Source organism: Fistularia commersonii, chromosome 18 (genome assembly GCF_037954325.1).
Source record: "Fistularia commersonii isolate RoL2024-O1a breed Wild chromosome 18, RoL_Fcom_v1.0, whole genome shotgun sequence".
NCBI lineage: Eukaryota > Metazoa > Chordata > Actinopteri > Syngnathiformes > Fistulariidae > Fistularia > Fistularia commersonii.
This window is the reverse complement of record NC_141301.1, coordinates 4,295,299-4,309,149: the sequence shown is the minus strand read 5'-3', so window position 1 is coordinate 4,309,149 and position 13,851 is coordinate 4,295,299.

Genomic DNA, 13,851 nt, shown 5'->3' with positions numbered 1-13,851 from the left:
TATATAATTGATATAAAAATTTGAACCCATGTTTGTTTACTGAGTAACATATAGAACAATCTGTTCTGAATATTTCAGACCAGAATATTTGAATATATGAATGTCACAACTACCACTATTTCAGCAGTTTGGACCATTGCAGCTGCCTCTGAATGTAATGTCCAATCAGTGTGCAGTGCCGCTCTGTGGGAAACCGCTCCTTTTCGGGGGTAATTTTCAGTCGGGTTGAAATCGCCCCGAGTTCTCACATCCTTTTAAAAATCCTTTTAAAAAAACATCAAAAAAACTGGCACTTTAATGCATTCTCTATGGGTTCCGCGAGGGCTTACACCTATGTGCTTTAGTCTTTACGGTAAACCCTTTGTTATTTTTCGGGGGTTAAAAATAACTGTCAATAGGCGAAATCCGCGAAGTGGTCAGCTTTATTTTTTACAATTATTATAGAATACAATACTGTACTGTAGAATGAAACCAAAGATCAAAATTGTTTTTCGCTGTCATGAATGTCATCCCTGTCAGCACAGGTTTCATAACATTTCTTAGCTTTTGTGAGGATAACGTTGCTATCCAGCATAATGTTCCTTTTCCTGCTGTCATTAATTCACAAAGCTAAAGCAGACTCCATCCTTACAATGGTCTTTTTGCATCCTTGTTAAAACTTATTGCTGCCGTCATCCTTATGCTATTTTCCTTCTTTATGTAACAAACCGGAGATTCATTTATTCCATAATGGCGCCCTACAGCCTTATAGCTTCTACCTTCAGCATGTCCAGAATTCTTTTCCGCAATAGTTAACATCTTCCTCTTCCTTTTGGGCGCGTCGTCAGGTGCCTTTGAATGTTTCGTTGACATTGTGGGTTTTGTCATGGAGAAACGTAAATTTGACAAGCTGTACAGAAACAAGGCCAATGTTGACACTGGTCAACTGTCCTTTAGCCAATTAGGATGCAGAACACAACATACTGTGCTGTAAAAAATAAGCATTAAAAAAACTGCGCAAAAAAAAATCTGCGAAGCAGTGATGCCGCAAAAGGTGAATCACGTTATAGTGAGGGTTTACTGTAAATTGATTTATATCTATATCTCGCTATTTATCCAGCCATCCATCGTCTGCCATTTATCCTGCACTCAGGGTCAGGGGGGATGCCGACCAACCAGAGCAAGGCGATCTGTATCCTCGTCTCTGATTGGCTCACCGACTGGCGACATCATTCGTTGCATCTACTGCACGTAGCATGCATTTAGCATCGTGTCTTGTCACATCGACGCACGATCGCTGCTCCCAGAGTTACCCTGCAGTGTTGGGTTTGAGTTGATTATATAGGAAGTGTTTATAAGAGTATGGGAAAGATTATAAGAGTGTAGGTTATGAAGCTTTAAAATATTATACCTATTTGCAACTTCCATGTAGCTTATGCAGGTAGAGGGAACGTCTTTGTGTTTATCTCACCACAAAATGTATCGCTGTGTAATTTTGATAAGACAAACTTATTGTTTTGTCACCTGTTAATCTACTAATTTAATGGGTCCCCTTAGTCATCATTGTAAAAGTTGACCCCCTTATAATTTTGTATAATTTTTGATACTTTTCTGATACAAAATGACTGAATGAATGAAAACGAACCATTGTTCAGCTTTTTTTTTTTTTTTTTTTTTTTTTACAGATCGGATCTGTTTTTTTTTTTTTTTAAATCCAAAATGAAATCAGTGCAACCCATATTTTGGACCAAGACTAAACTTAAAAAAAACAAAACAAAAGGACTCCTCTCCCTCCCTCTCTCCTGTCATAATCTAATCCAGCTCAACCAGCCTGCTGAGGCTCCGCCACCTCGTCAGCGGTCACTCAACCACTGCGGATCATTATTTTTTAAATTTTTCTCAGAGGGGGAAATGTGCTGCACTTGCAAATCGGGGCGCCGTGTTGCATGTCTGCGTCTTCTTTTCTTTTCTCCCTCTTTATTTTTTCAGCAAACTAATTAATGGAAAACATGTGCCACTCTCCTCCTCTCCCACTGCCGCTCGCTCCCTCCCTCATCCAAATCGAGATGGCATTTTGTTTAAAAAAGGACTTGTACGATCAGTGGAAAATGTGTGAATGTGTTGGCGGCCTGGGTTCTCGTGGGCAGAGAGCGAAACACATTTCTGCATCTCGTTCTCACTTGGTTGTGTATATCGCTCATGATAAACACACAGCGGGCAAAAAAAAAAAAAAAAAAAAAGGTTGACATTTTCCATCTTCGCAAACAGAATCAACTGAGCTGGAATGGAAGGAGATCCATTTTGAAGCCAGGCGGCACACACACACACACACACACACACACACACACACACACACACACACACACACACAATGAAAGCTGTCCACTTGTCCGGGGGCGTCTTGATGCCACGTGTCAAACGGGAACCGTGTTTATGCAGATTTCTGGGGCTGTGCTGAGAAGCTGCCAACGGTTCTGGCACTGAAAGAAGTGTGTGTTTTAGTTTTTTTTTTTTTTTTTCTTTCCCTGAACGAAAAAGGGATCCAGGTAATGTGTTGTGAATAAAATAAGAGGGAAAGTTTTCTAGGGTGGATAAGAGTTCGGACCTGATACGGATGAGTAAATCAAAGGATCTAGAGAAGGACTTGCTGATATGAATGAGATTTTAGACGTTTGTGTTTAAAACAGTCCAACGATCGGCCTGATGTTATAGATTGGGGGAATTGAATTCCAGAGAGTTGGGAAAGGTAATCAAAGACTTTAACCCGGTTTAACAATTTGTTCAGAGGGTCAGATAGAGCGCTGAGATTTGAGGAATCATGGATTTAGAGCCAAGGAAGGTAACAGTGTTGGAGATCAATGATCGGTGTTGATCGGTGTGACATGTTTCACATGAAGCTGACGGACGGAGACGGAACCGCATTAAGAGTTAAAGTGAGGATTAGTTACACAACAACATTCGATGGCCAAATGTCAAGTAAAAGTTGCTGTTGTCATTAAAAGCTCTCGCCTCGCCGCGTGACATTTGGACGAAGTCGACCAATAAACTGCGATTTATTTGACTTTTCTATGCCTTTGGCTGATGGGAAATTCGAGTCATCCGCTACTTATTATCGACTAAAATGTCGTTGTCGGTGGGGTTGGGGGTTCGACGTATTTGGGTTTTGGCAGAGAAGTGGATCCGAGTGTCATCAGCGCCGGAGTGATTTGACGTTTCTCGTAAACCAATACGTATAGGGAGAACCGAATTGGCCCGAGCACAGAACCCCCAAGCTGGGCTAGAGGTACTGTGAGGATACATGGTGAACACTGACATATCTATGCGCTGTGCAAAAAAGAAAAAAAAATAAGACCACATTTTAAGCAAGCGGAATGAGATTGATTGAATGCGATGGCAGGAAAATATCAGTTATTAATCGATTAAAAGTTGCAGTGAAGGGAGATTCATAGTCTTTTTTTTGGCAATACGATACGATGTGATGTGTTGGCACAACAGAATGAATGTCAGCCTCGCTGTGAGATCCTCTTGGCCGATGTCTTTATATCCTCGCTGGCGTCTCGTTTTTTTTTTTTTTTTCTTCCGTTCTCAATGCCAGGGTGCAATCCATCATTGCAAACCACCAGGTAGTGGGTCATGTTGTTTCTTCTCTAGCTAACGGCGTTCCTTTTTTTTTTTTTTCAAGACATTTCATTACTGACGCTTGTCTGATAATGATTTTGACGTTCCTTTCACAGTGTTCCGTTTGTGTTCTCCGCAAAAAAAAAAAAACTGCAGCTTTGCCGGAAATTTGTCCTTAGTGCAAAAAAAAAAAAAAAAAGAAAGAAAAAGAAAAGGAAAGGAGAAAAAAAAAACTCGCCCCCCTAAGTAATTTGGATTAATTGTACTGTATAGCATTTATCTTAATATGAAACAGCTCCTCTGTGAGTTTCCAGTGATGATGCACTGCTATATAAATCATCAGTCCAGCTCCGGAAGAAACACTAGTGGGTATTATATAATGTCCGCAGATACCGAAGCATTGCAACAAGGTTTTTCCAGTTTTTTTTTTGTTTTGTTTTCTGGATTCCTATTATTTCTCAGCTGTTCTCAGGGTCGCTGCCTGCTGGTGTAGGCTGACTGTTTCCTCAAACAGCTGTGGGCCGTCCGTCCGTTCCCCCCCACCCCCCTTTTTGGCTTGGAGTCTCTTTGGAGGCCTCTCACGGTCCATAATACACTCGTAGCAGGAGGTCCACAGCGGTGAATGATAACACGTGAAATGTCCTCAGTTATTTGTAATTGGAATACGTTTGACAGGGAATAACGTCCGATTGTTATCTGTCGCGCTTGTTCGGATTCTGACCTCATTTTTGTTTTTTACCATGACGCTTTTTTTGTTTTCATATTTTGGCAGAGTCAAGGGAGGGGGATACCGAGGGGATTGTTGCCGTGACTGTGCCCTCTTATGTCAGCGTTGCGAGTCGTGTCAAGGCGACCCGGGCGTTGTTTTTCCGAACAGTTTTTTTCCCCACTCGAGTCGAGGGTCTAAGGGCGAAGCGGTGTCATAACTTGTGCAGATTGCAAACCCCTTAGAGACAAACAATGTTCGGGAGTTTTTTCTTTTTTTTTTTTTTTTTGGATTACGGAAATAAGAATAGACTTGACTTGGTCAAAGGGGCAGAGGGGCCGGCTAGAGCAGGGATCAGGGGGATATAGATGTCTTTCCCTTGGAAAAAAAAATCCCCTTAAGTGTCCTGGCCTCTGGCTAAAGCCTCCAGGGATGATCACTGCATAACTGCTGGGTTGTGTTTATGCAGGGATGTTCCCCGAGGACACGTGACTTTTGGACATATGATCGGGACCAAGAAAATGTCAATAATGATCACCGCGTGCAATGTAAAATAAGTCTGTTAATAGTACAAAATTAGGACAAAAATGTGTTTTGGGTCATAAAAAGTAATGATATTCATCTCAGCTTAAATGGGAACGAAATGTCGGCTCTTTGGTTTCACCACACCAACCATGGGTGCAGCTGGAGCAGAATTGTAATTTAACGTCAGACAAATGTTCATCTGGAAACCGCCGAAATATCAACATGAAAGGGCGGTTAAACTTTCAATGTTGACCAGTTATGACATTCGGCAGCCGACCGGCGGCCATTTGGTTAGCGATGAACACAAGTTGTTAAAATAAAATATCCACGTCAAAGCCAGTGTTGTAGGGTTAAGCGATGTTGACAGTAAGTGGTGTCCCGGTGTTGTATTCTGGTCGCCTGTCACCATCTATTTAACCGAAAACCATCTCTCTGAGGTCCGACTGCCGGCAGGGATGAAAATCCGAGCCTTTCGGACATCGGCGTTAATGAGTCACTGGCGTTGGGCGATTTGCCGAGTTCTCAGTTGGTGGGCCTCCACAAACATGCGGTAGATAAATTCCCCAGATGTGTGAATGAAAGACTGAACGCTCGCTTGTACCTACATGTGATTGATTGGCAATCGGTCCAGGTTGAGCTCCGCCTCTCGCTCAGTGACAGTTGCGATAGGCTGCTCAACCTCGACTGTAGGATAAGTGGTTTAGATAACGAATGTTTCACCAAGATATCTCTAGATTGCTGAACACTAGGTATGGATGTTGTTTGTTGTATCTCTGGTACACAGCACTTTGGTCAACTGTTTTCCAAATGTGCTTCGGAAAGAGAACTCAACGTGCTTATGTTGCCAAACACCGTAAAATCACAATTTTTTCCACATTCGAAATGCTCTCGAATGAGAGGGTGAACGCCCGTAAGCCTCTACGTGATGTGTGAGTACTTGTATGCTTTATATCAGCGGCCTCCAACCTTTCTCGTACCAGGGGCCGGTTTTATGCATGATATAAACTTCATAGCAGGCAATTACAATATCAAGTGCGTCAGTAAGGCGATGGCTGAAACAGTTGTTTTCAAAATAAGATTGGGAAGATCTAATGAAAAAACTATAATTTTTATAAGGAAAGATTTTCTATGCAGACTGGTACAAAGTGATCCATTGCTTTATATTACAGACGCATTTATTCAAAGCGACTTACAGTGGAAATGCCGAGGTTGAACCCAGGACCTCATACATGCGAAGCATGCGCTCTACCAATGGGATACTTGTTAGCACGTTAGCACGTTAGCACGTTAGCACGTTATATGACATGTGAATGAGAGAGTGCATGGTTGAATGTCTCTACATGATATTTGAATGAGAGGGTCAGAAGTTGTATGCCTCTGAATGCTATGAATTGTGTTCTAAAATTTCCAGTGGGAGAGAAAAACATGAGTAACCAAAATATCGGAATACCGAAAAAAAAAAAAAAAAAAAATGCGATTACTCACATTGGTACTGTAGAACCTCGGCTTACAAACACAAATTGGCCTACCAACAGAGTTTGCCATCACTCAAATTGACCTGCAAACAAGCCTCTGTGCACGAACACACAAACTCATGGTCTTTCCGCAGTGTGGAATTGTAGCATGGCAGCAGATGTGCCTGGTACTCCATATTGTTATAATGCTTTTTTTTAAGGAAGTTAGCCCTTATTATGGCTGCCAAAAAATGTAAGAGTGCCAGTGCTAGTGGTGTTAAGAAAACGTTAAGAATTGCAGTCGATCTGAAGAAGGAGATAAATATCTAAATCAACCATCTGTACAATCCTGAAGAACAAGAAGTAGAAAAGTGATCGTTAGTTTGGATTAATGAAAGACAGCTCACTGGCGATAGCTTTAGCAAGGGTCTCATGTGAGAAGGCTTTTGCTGATTTTGTGAAGTAATATGCCGAGTACAAGTGCTGGCAAGAAGAGATAGGACACCACACACACAGTAATAATTAAGATTAGCCATAATTCTTTTCTGTTTCAGAAAGTTTCGAAAGAGTACGGTATGTACTCAATTGGATTTACATTGATTTCAATGGGAAACATTGATTCGGTTCAAGAGCATTAAGGTTTGTGAAAACGGTGTCAAAGAACAAATTGAAACTGCTATTCTGCATAAACCAGTGTTCCCAGTGCCAGTAAGTGAATCGAACTTGAAGAAATAAAAACAACGTAAAGGGACTATTAATTTGGTACACTTGTATTCCATTTCTAAATACGGATAGTTTTGGCCTCCTGCCGTCATTGACTCTGCGTGTTAGCACCCGACAAGGAGTTTGTCATTGAGCACGACATTTGTGACTTTATGAACGTGTAAATCATAGCGCCTTGTTTATTTGGGCCTAGATTTCAACACTTGGAATGGATCCTGAAGATACCAAAGAGCCCCGGCTCTATTTTCTCCATGCCGTTGAGACTGAACGCGAGAAGGGGAATATTTGACGGATTGGAGTTATTCGGAAATGAGAAACATTGCTGAATCTTACCTCTGCGGATTTTTTGCTAGAAGCCGCCCTGGTAGCTATTGAAACTGAAAAAAAAAAAGGCGACAACGCATATTTTTCTTCCACCGTGGCATATACGAACATAACCAGCGGTCGATTGAAAGCCCGCCTTCTCGAAAGGAAAATACATTGTTGCGCGAATTTACCGTTGCTTTTCGGTCTCCGTCTACCCGTACGCTTAACAGGTGCCAGATCAGTGACATCATGTGCTAAATTTACAAGCAAGTCGTCATCCTGAGCTCCAGCGCAGACTATAAAGGGTGCTGTTGGCATTGAGGAAGCATGAAAAATTCCACACGTGGAAAGATGGAAAATGACTTGTGGTTTCCTGAGTGCAGAGGCCAACTCCGCATTTTGACACGGAGAGGAGGAGAGGGGTTGGAGGGGCTGGGGGTTTAAAAAGAAGCATGGTCGTATTTCTGGACTTCTTTTTGTATATACAGTAATTTGTCAAGGTTGTGAAAACAGCCATGCTATTTGGCTAAGTCGTTTGTAAAAATCTTTTTTTTTTTTTTTTTTAAGGCAATATTTTTTTCTCAACCTCCGCTCTCTGCAAAATAGCAGATAATGCCATTTAATGATCGCTTCGCGGCCTTCGTGCTAAATGTTCTCGTCGCGCGAGGTGATGTTTGGACACGATTGTTTTTTTTTTTTTTCTCCCCCGGTTTTATCTTTCTCAGCTGTTTTTTTTTTTTTTTTTTTTTTTTTTTACAGTTCAAACCCCCAATTATATTCACACCGCCAATTAAAAAAGAAGCTATAAATCCTTCCTGGCGGGGGTCAAGGTGAGAGCGTGTTCTCAACGCGTGTGCCTCCGGGAATCCGGGGCCTGGATTTTGTAAACCCGGCCGAGGGTGATATGGGTCGCCCTGTCAGGATGTGGGCGAGTCACAGGAGGGCGGGCGATTCTGTGAGCGAACGATTGTGAGTGTGTGTGTGTGTGTATGTGTGTGTGTGTGGAGGGAGGTGAACACAAAAGCTCACAGGTTGGTCCAGCACTCAGCTGCCACCTCAGAAGAAAGACAGAAACTAGATTTTGGGCGGTAATGAGCCGGGGAAAGGGTCCGCAAATCGTTTTCGGGGAGGCGGGTTGCAGCTCGGCGACAGTCAGCAGGCTTGATCCTGTACGCAAACAAGCGTCGGGTACTTCACTCTGACCCGTCCGATACGACACATTCCGACCCCGTTTCCTCAATTCTGCGTTTAAAATACGCGTTGTGCTTAAAATCTGTCGAGTTCTGGAGAAAAAAAAAAGCCAATCGGTTTTGACAGCATCGTGACTCTTGTGTTTCCAGTGCCAAAGTCCAGTGTTTGCATAAGTCGTCGACTGCGCTAACGGGCATGCATGCATAGACATACCGACTATAACGGCGCCGTATGATTTGTTATGATTATTATGTCTGCTCTGCGTTTGTCTTTTTTTTTTGGTCCCGCTTACAAGTTATGCCTGTTATTCCGCAGCTCAGTGTTATTATTCCACCCTGTGCCAGGCGTGTGTGTCAAGATGTGGCATTCCCGGTATTGCTTTTAGATATAAACTCCGCGTGTCGGTGCCAATTTTGCAGCTTGGTACGTCCATGTTGCAAGCTTTGCTTTGTGCGCATGATGGCTAACTTTATCAAGGGTGTGACGGAACTTGATGTTATCGTTTCCCTTAAAGGGATCGTTCTTGCACGCTTTGTGGGGAATATTATGAGAATGAATCTTCACAAGCAGGTAAATCAGAAACAGCAGTTTTTGAATTCTTTGCGTGCATATGTCTCTCATGAATACATTTTCATTCTTTGATTATCTATGCTGAATTGCGAGGATGCCGGAGCCTGTCATTGGGTGATAGGCGGGGTTGGCCGCAGACCGGTGGCCAGTCGATCACAGGACATACAACCTTTCACCCTCTCGTTCACAAGTCTGGCCTGTTTACAGTTGGTTCTGCAGTGAGTCTGATGTCTTTGGACTGTGGGAGGAAACCAGAGCTGTTCTATCCCAGGCTTGTGGACCACAATATGAATAGGAAATAAAAAATAAAAAATAAAATAAAATAAAATAAAATAAAATAAAATAAAATAAAATAAAATAAAATAAAATAAAATGAAATGAAATACAACAATATAAAATGAAATAAAATAAAATGAAACTACTTAAAATAAAATTATATTAAATAAAAATGTCATTAAGAAATATTTTCCCATAAATTCTACAGCCGCAAAGTAGGAGACTGCTATCATGCTGCGCTCCGTGAGCAAGCATTTCCAACCAGCCTTGCCTTTATACGTCTGCGGTGGAGGGAAATAAGACAATTAACCTCATGTGACTCATAGAGACTCTTTCTGCCACTGTGAGGCCGGTAGGGATGAAGGCGAACGGGACGCAAACACATTTCCACGGGAGGGAGGGTCAACGGCGATTTAGTTGGATCTTTTATCGCCCTCCGACGGTCTCTATCTAAGGACTGGTCTTACACCGCTTCTTAAGTTGGACAGCACAACTCATGCCAACCTCTGCACTGAAGCAGTCTGTAACCATGGAGACTCTGCATCGCTGTGCACCTCCACCTGAAGGGGGCTAACAAGAAACAAAAAGCGTGTCGTTAAAAGAGGCCTTGTCCCGGGGCAGTGTAGCACTTCGGCTCTCTAGTGGTTTCAGACCCGATTAAACTATTTGGCTCGATAATCAAAGAGGAAATGCGGGCCGAGGCAAAGCAGACATCCGGCATCCTCTCTGCTCCTGAGTCCCCGAGTCTGAGAGCGAGGGATTTGTTTTTTGGGTCTGAATTTGAAAACAGCAGAAGAGTCGAACCCCCTTTTAAAGGACGTAGACCTCTAGATGCAAGACGTTTAATATTCCACGTATACATATATTTTAATAACACGTGAAACAGTTGACAGTTTTATCTCCTTTTTTTTTTTTTTTTTGTTTTTTTTTTTGTTTTTGTTTCGCTCCCGTACCGAGCCCGGTCATCTTCCCGCAGTCACAACCAATTAAACAAAAGGTGAAGTTTATTGCGCGGTAACCCCCTCTCCTAAGTCTGGGTTATATTTACGGTACGGGTGTCACATCGACAGAGAAATGTTATAAATTTTTCCCTGTGGAAAAAACTCGATACTTAAGATCTGTGAATAAACATATATTTTATATCTACCCCCCTGTGAGAGTCTGAGAGAGAGAGAGAGCGGGGTGGAGGAGGAGTCATTGGGAGAGAAATGTACCTCTGATTAAATCCTCATTGCGCTAATGGAAAACAGATGCAGAGAGTCGGTGTAAATGTTTTCCCATGCAATTCTGCAGGGCGGCGCAAACCTTTACAGATTCAGACCTGACAGTATTACATGCTTTGTCATTCAACCAAACAATCGCCACGCACGGCTGTCATGCCGGCTTTTTCCATTCTTCGGGGGGCCTCTTTATATGAACTTTGACCCCCGCAGGCTTTCTCTCATCTGTCGAAAAAAAAAAAAAAAAAAAAAACGTGCATCCAAACGTGCTTCTTTTGTGCTTTTCTGCATTTAATGTCACTTGTTCAGTGTTACATAAGGTGTAGTTGGGGGGGAAAGAAAGAAAAAAAAAAAAGGCAGAGGACGATTTTTTTTTTTTTTCTTTTTTTTTTAATTGATCGTTCATTTGGGAATGAATGATTCTACCTCGGCGAGGTAGGAAACCATGACGCCATGACGGACGGTCCTCTAAGAAAACAGAATTAGTGACCACTTTAATGGATTGGGGACTAAAGTAAGTTCCTCCATCCCCAACCTTATAATCTAAACCCAGATATGCACCACATGTGTGGCTCCTCTGGAAAAATGAACTCAGCTTGGGAATATATGGTCAGGAAATTTATAGCACATGCCTGGGACGAGCCCTCAGGGGCCGGGACGGGGAGGGGAGGGGAGGGCTCCCCGAGTCTTGTTTCCATCAGGCTGTGAAGAGCAATCTTCCAGACTGTTCAGCGGGGCCCGGTGTAAGACCTCTTGGCCAACAACATGACCCAATCGTCGAGCAGAATCTCCGCTTTCCACACATCTGGGATTTTCCCACTCCATCTTCCGGGCAGAAAAAAAACAAAACAAAACAAAACACATCAGTCATCTGACACATGCGACGCACAAACACTGGAATTTTAGATAAACAGCGCACTAATATGTTTACGATGCTAAAGGGGACAAGAGGTAGCCCCGGAATAAATGCTGTTTTTTTTTTCAGGGAGGCGGGAATACGGGGCGCTTTCCAAAGACGCCGAGGCCAAAACAAACAAGCGGTTGAGTCAGCAGAGAACTGGGGGAAGGTTTCGGGGGGGGGGCTGATTGATGCTTCCTCTTCTTGCATCTACCGCTCCTTCCATCACTACGATAATGCTTGTCCGCGCGTGGAGGTGTTTTTTCAGCGGCGGGCCTTGTTTCACCCCCTCGGTGATTCATATCCCGTTTTTTCCGCCCCTTATTCGCTCTGCACGGCGACAGCGACGGTATTGTCCCCCCCCTCCGCCCTCCCCTTCCGTTCGTGCCGTGTCCATCACGAGGGCCGGAGATATCTTGTTCAGCGCCGTGTTGATCATGCCGACATCCAATACGCTCATTCATCACTCCGACGAATGGCGAGGTGACGGATAGATGATATTTAGAAGAGTTACGGAAATGAGCTCTTTTAAACCCTCATAATAACAGATAGTTTGGTGTTGTTTTAAGGATTTTTCTCTCCGAGCTCCCTCGGGGCCGACCGGTTTGTTGTTTTTTCAGTGCTTTTCTCTTGATTGTTATGCGTTGCTTAATAGTCGGAAGCACTTAAAATGTCAGTATCATTCGCACAAAATGCCAAGCAAACCAGAGGCCAGTTCCGAAATGAACACATAAATAGATCTAAAATATACTTAGTAGCCCAAAGCATTCAGTAGAAATGCCTGGATTTGCCAGATTTGTCTCACAGTCCTAAAAAAAATATGCATTAAATACGCATATAGTCCTGTAGACAAGTTGTCCTAAAATATGCATTAGATTATTTGGAGAAGCCAAACCCTGTCGAGGAGAGAGTGAATGTTACTATATAACATCTGAATGAAAGGATTAATGGTTGTATATTTCTATGAATGAGGGAGTGAATGGTTGCATTTCTCCATTAGATTTGTGAATGACGGTGTGAATAGTTGTGTGTCATCGTGAATGGTTGTATATCTCTATACTACACATTCTCACTTCTATACGGATGCGTCAGACACCCCTTTCTCATCATTTCTCAATGCACCGGGAGCGGCGTAAGATCATCTATCAAACAAAAAGATGCAGAAAAAAAAAACAAATTATACACGCTTTTATTTTGGTAGCGGTTAGCTACTGATACCGATGTTGAAGTAGACGCGATGCTGCGCGGATCGTCGAAAAATGACAAGATACGGGTGTCTAATGCATCGGTATGTGACGCTAAAGGAAAATTCTCCATTTGTCACGCAGTTGAAGCATCGGGATGAGAATGTGTTCCCGTACATGACATGAAAATGAGAGGGTGAATGGTTGTTTGTCTCAATATGTGGCCACGATTGACTGGCAACCGGTCCAGGGTGAGCCGGTGCAGCCTCCCCTGCAACAATACAGATAACGAATCTTAACTGCGGAGCTCGTTCTTTTCAAATACAATAATAGATGAATTACAACTGTCCCAAGACCGTAAATTCCCAAAAGGATGAATATCTTGGCCGGGTCTCTGGCATCGGTGGACTCCCACTCCTGCCTCGCATACCTCGCCGAGAACAGGGAGCTTGACTCGGCCTAACCCCGAGCCTCCCTGAAAAGACAAGGGCTCCCGTGAAACAGGTTCTCCAGACAAGTGTTTGTCTCCGGCAGAGAGGGATTGCGGCGTCCGAGCTGCACTTTAGCCTCGGGTCTGAACAAATGGAGCTCAGAATAGCGACAGGCTGATCACTGGTGAACAGGTTCATCCCTCCGGAGCCCCCCCCCCCCCCAAAAAAAAAGCCTCTGCAAATCCCCTCACATGCCGCCCGTCTCATTCCCGTGTCTTGTTAAACCTTAAAATAACAGTGAGAAATTTCTAGCTGGATGCAAATCTGTGAAGAAAAAAAAAAAATTGAATACGACCCCCCCCCGAAGACTAAATCTTTGATGACCCGATCACTGAGCGGGAAAGCAGATTTATTCCCACCGACTGCTCTTCGTTTCGACTTAAAGCAGAACCAATTAAGAGCTGAGGCTGTTTTGATCGTCTCATATTCGACGTTGGCATTGTTTCGAAAATGATCTAGTTCCTCTTTTGACTAAAATGGTTCTTAGACCGGATTCATGCGGAGCGGGGCGGGGGTCAGAAGGAGGTCAGATGTGGACTGTTTACTTAAGAAGCTGTCAATCATCAGCCAATCATTTCTGCATGAGGACTGTGTTTGTAATGGCTTTAGATGTGTTATAAGAGTAACTTAAGCCGGTGACAAAGATATTCATGCAGCTGATACCGTATCAGCCCCCCCTTCCCAGTCGACCGAGGACACAATAGCAGGAG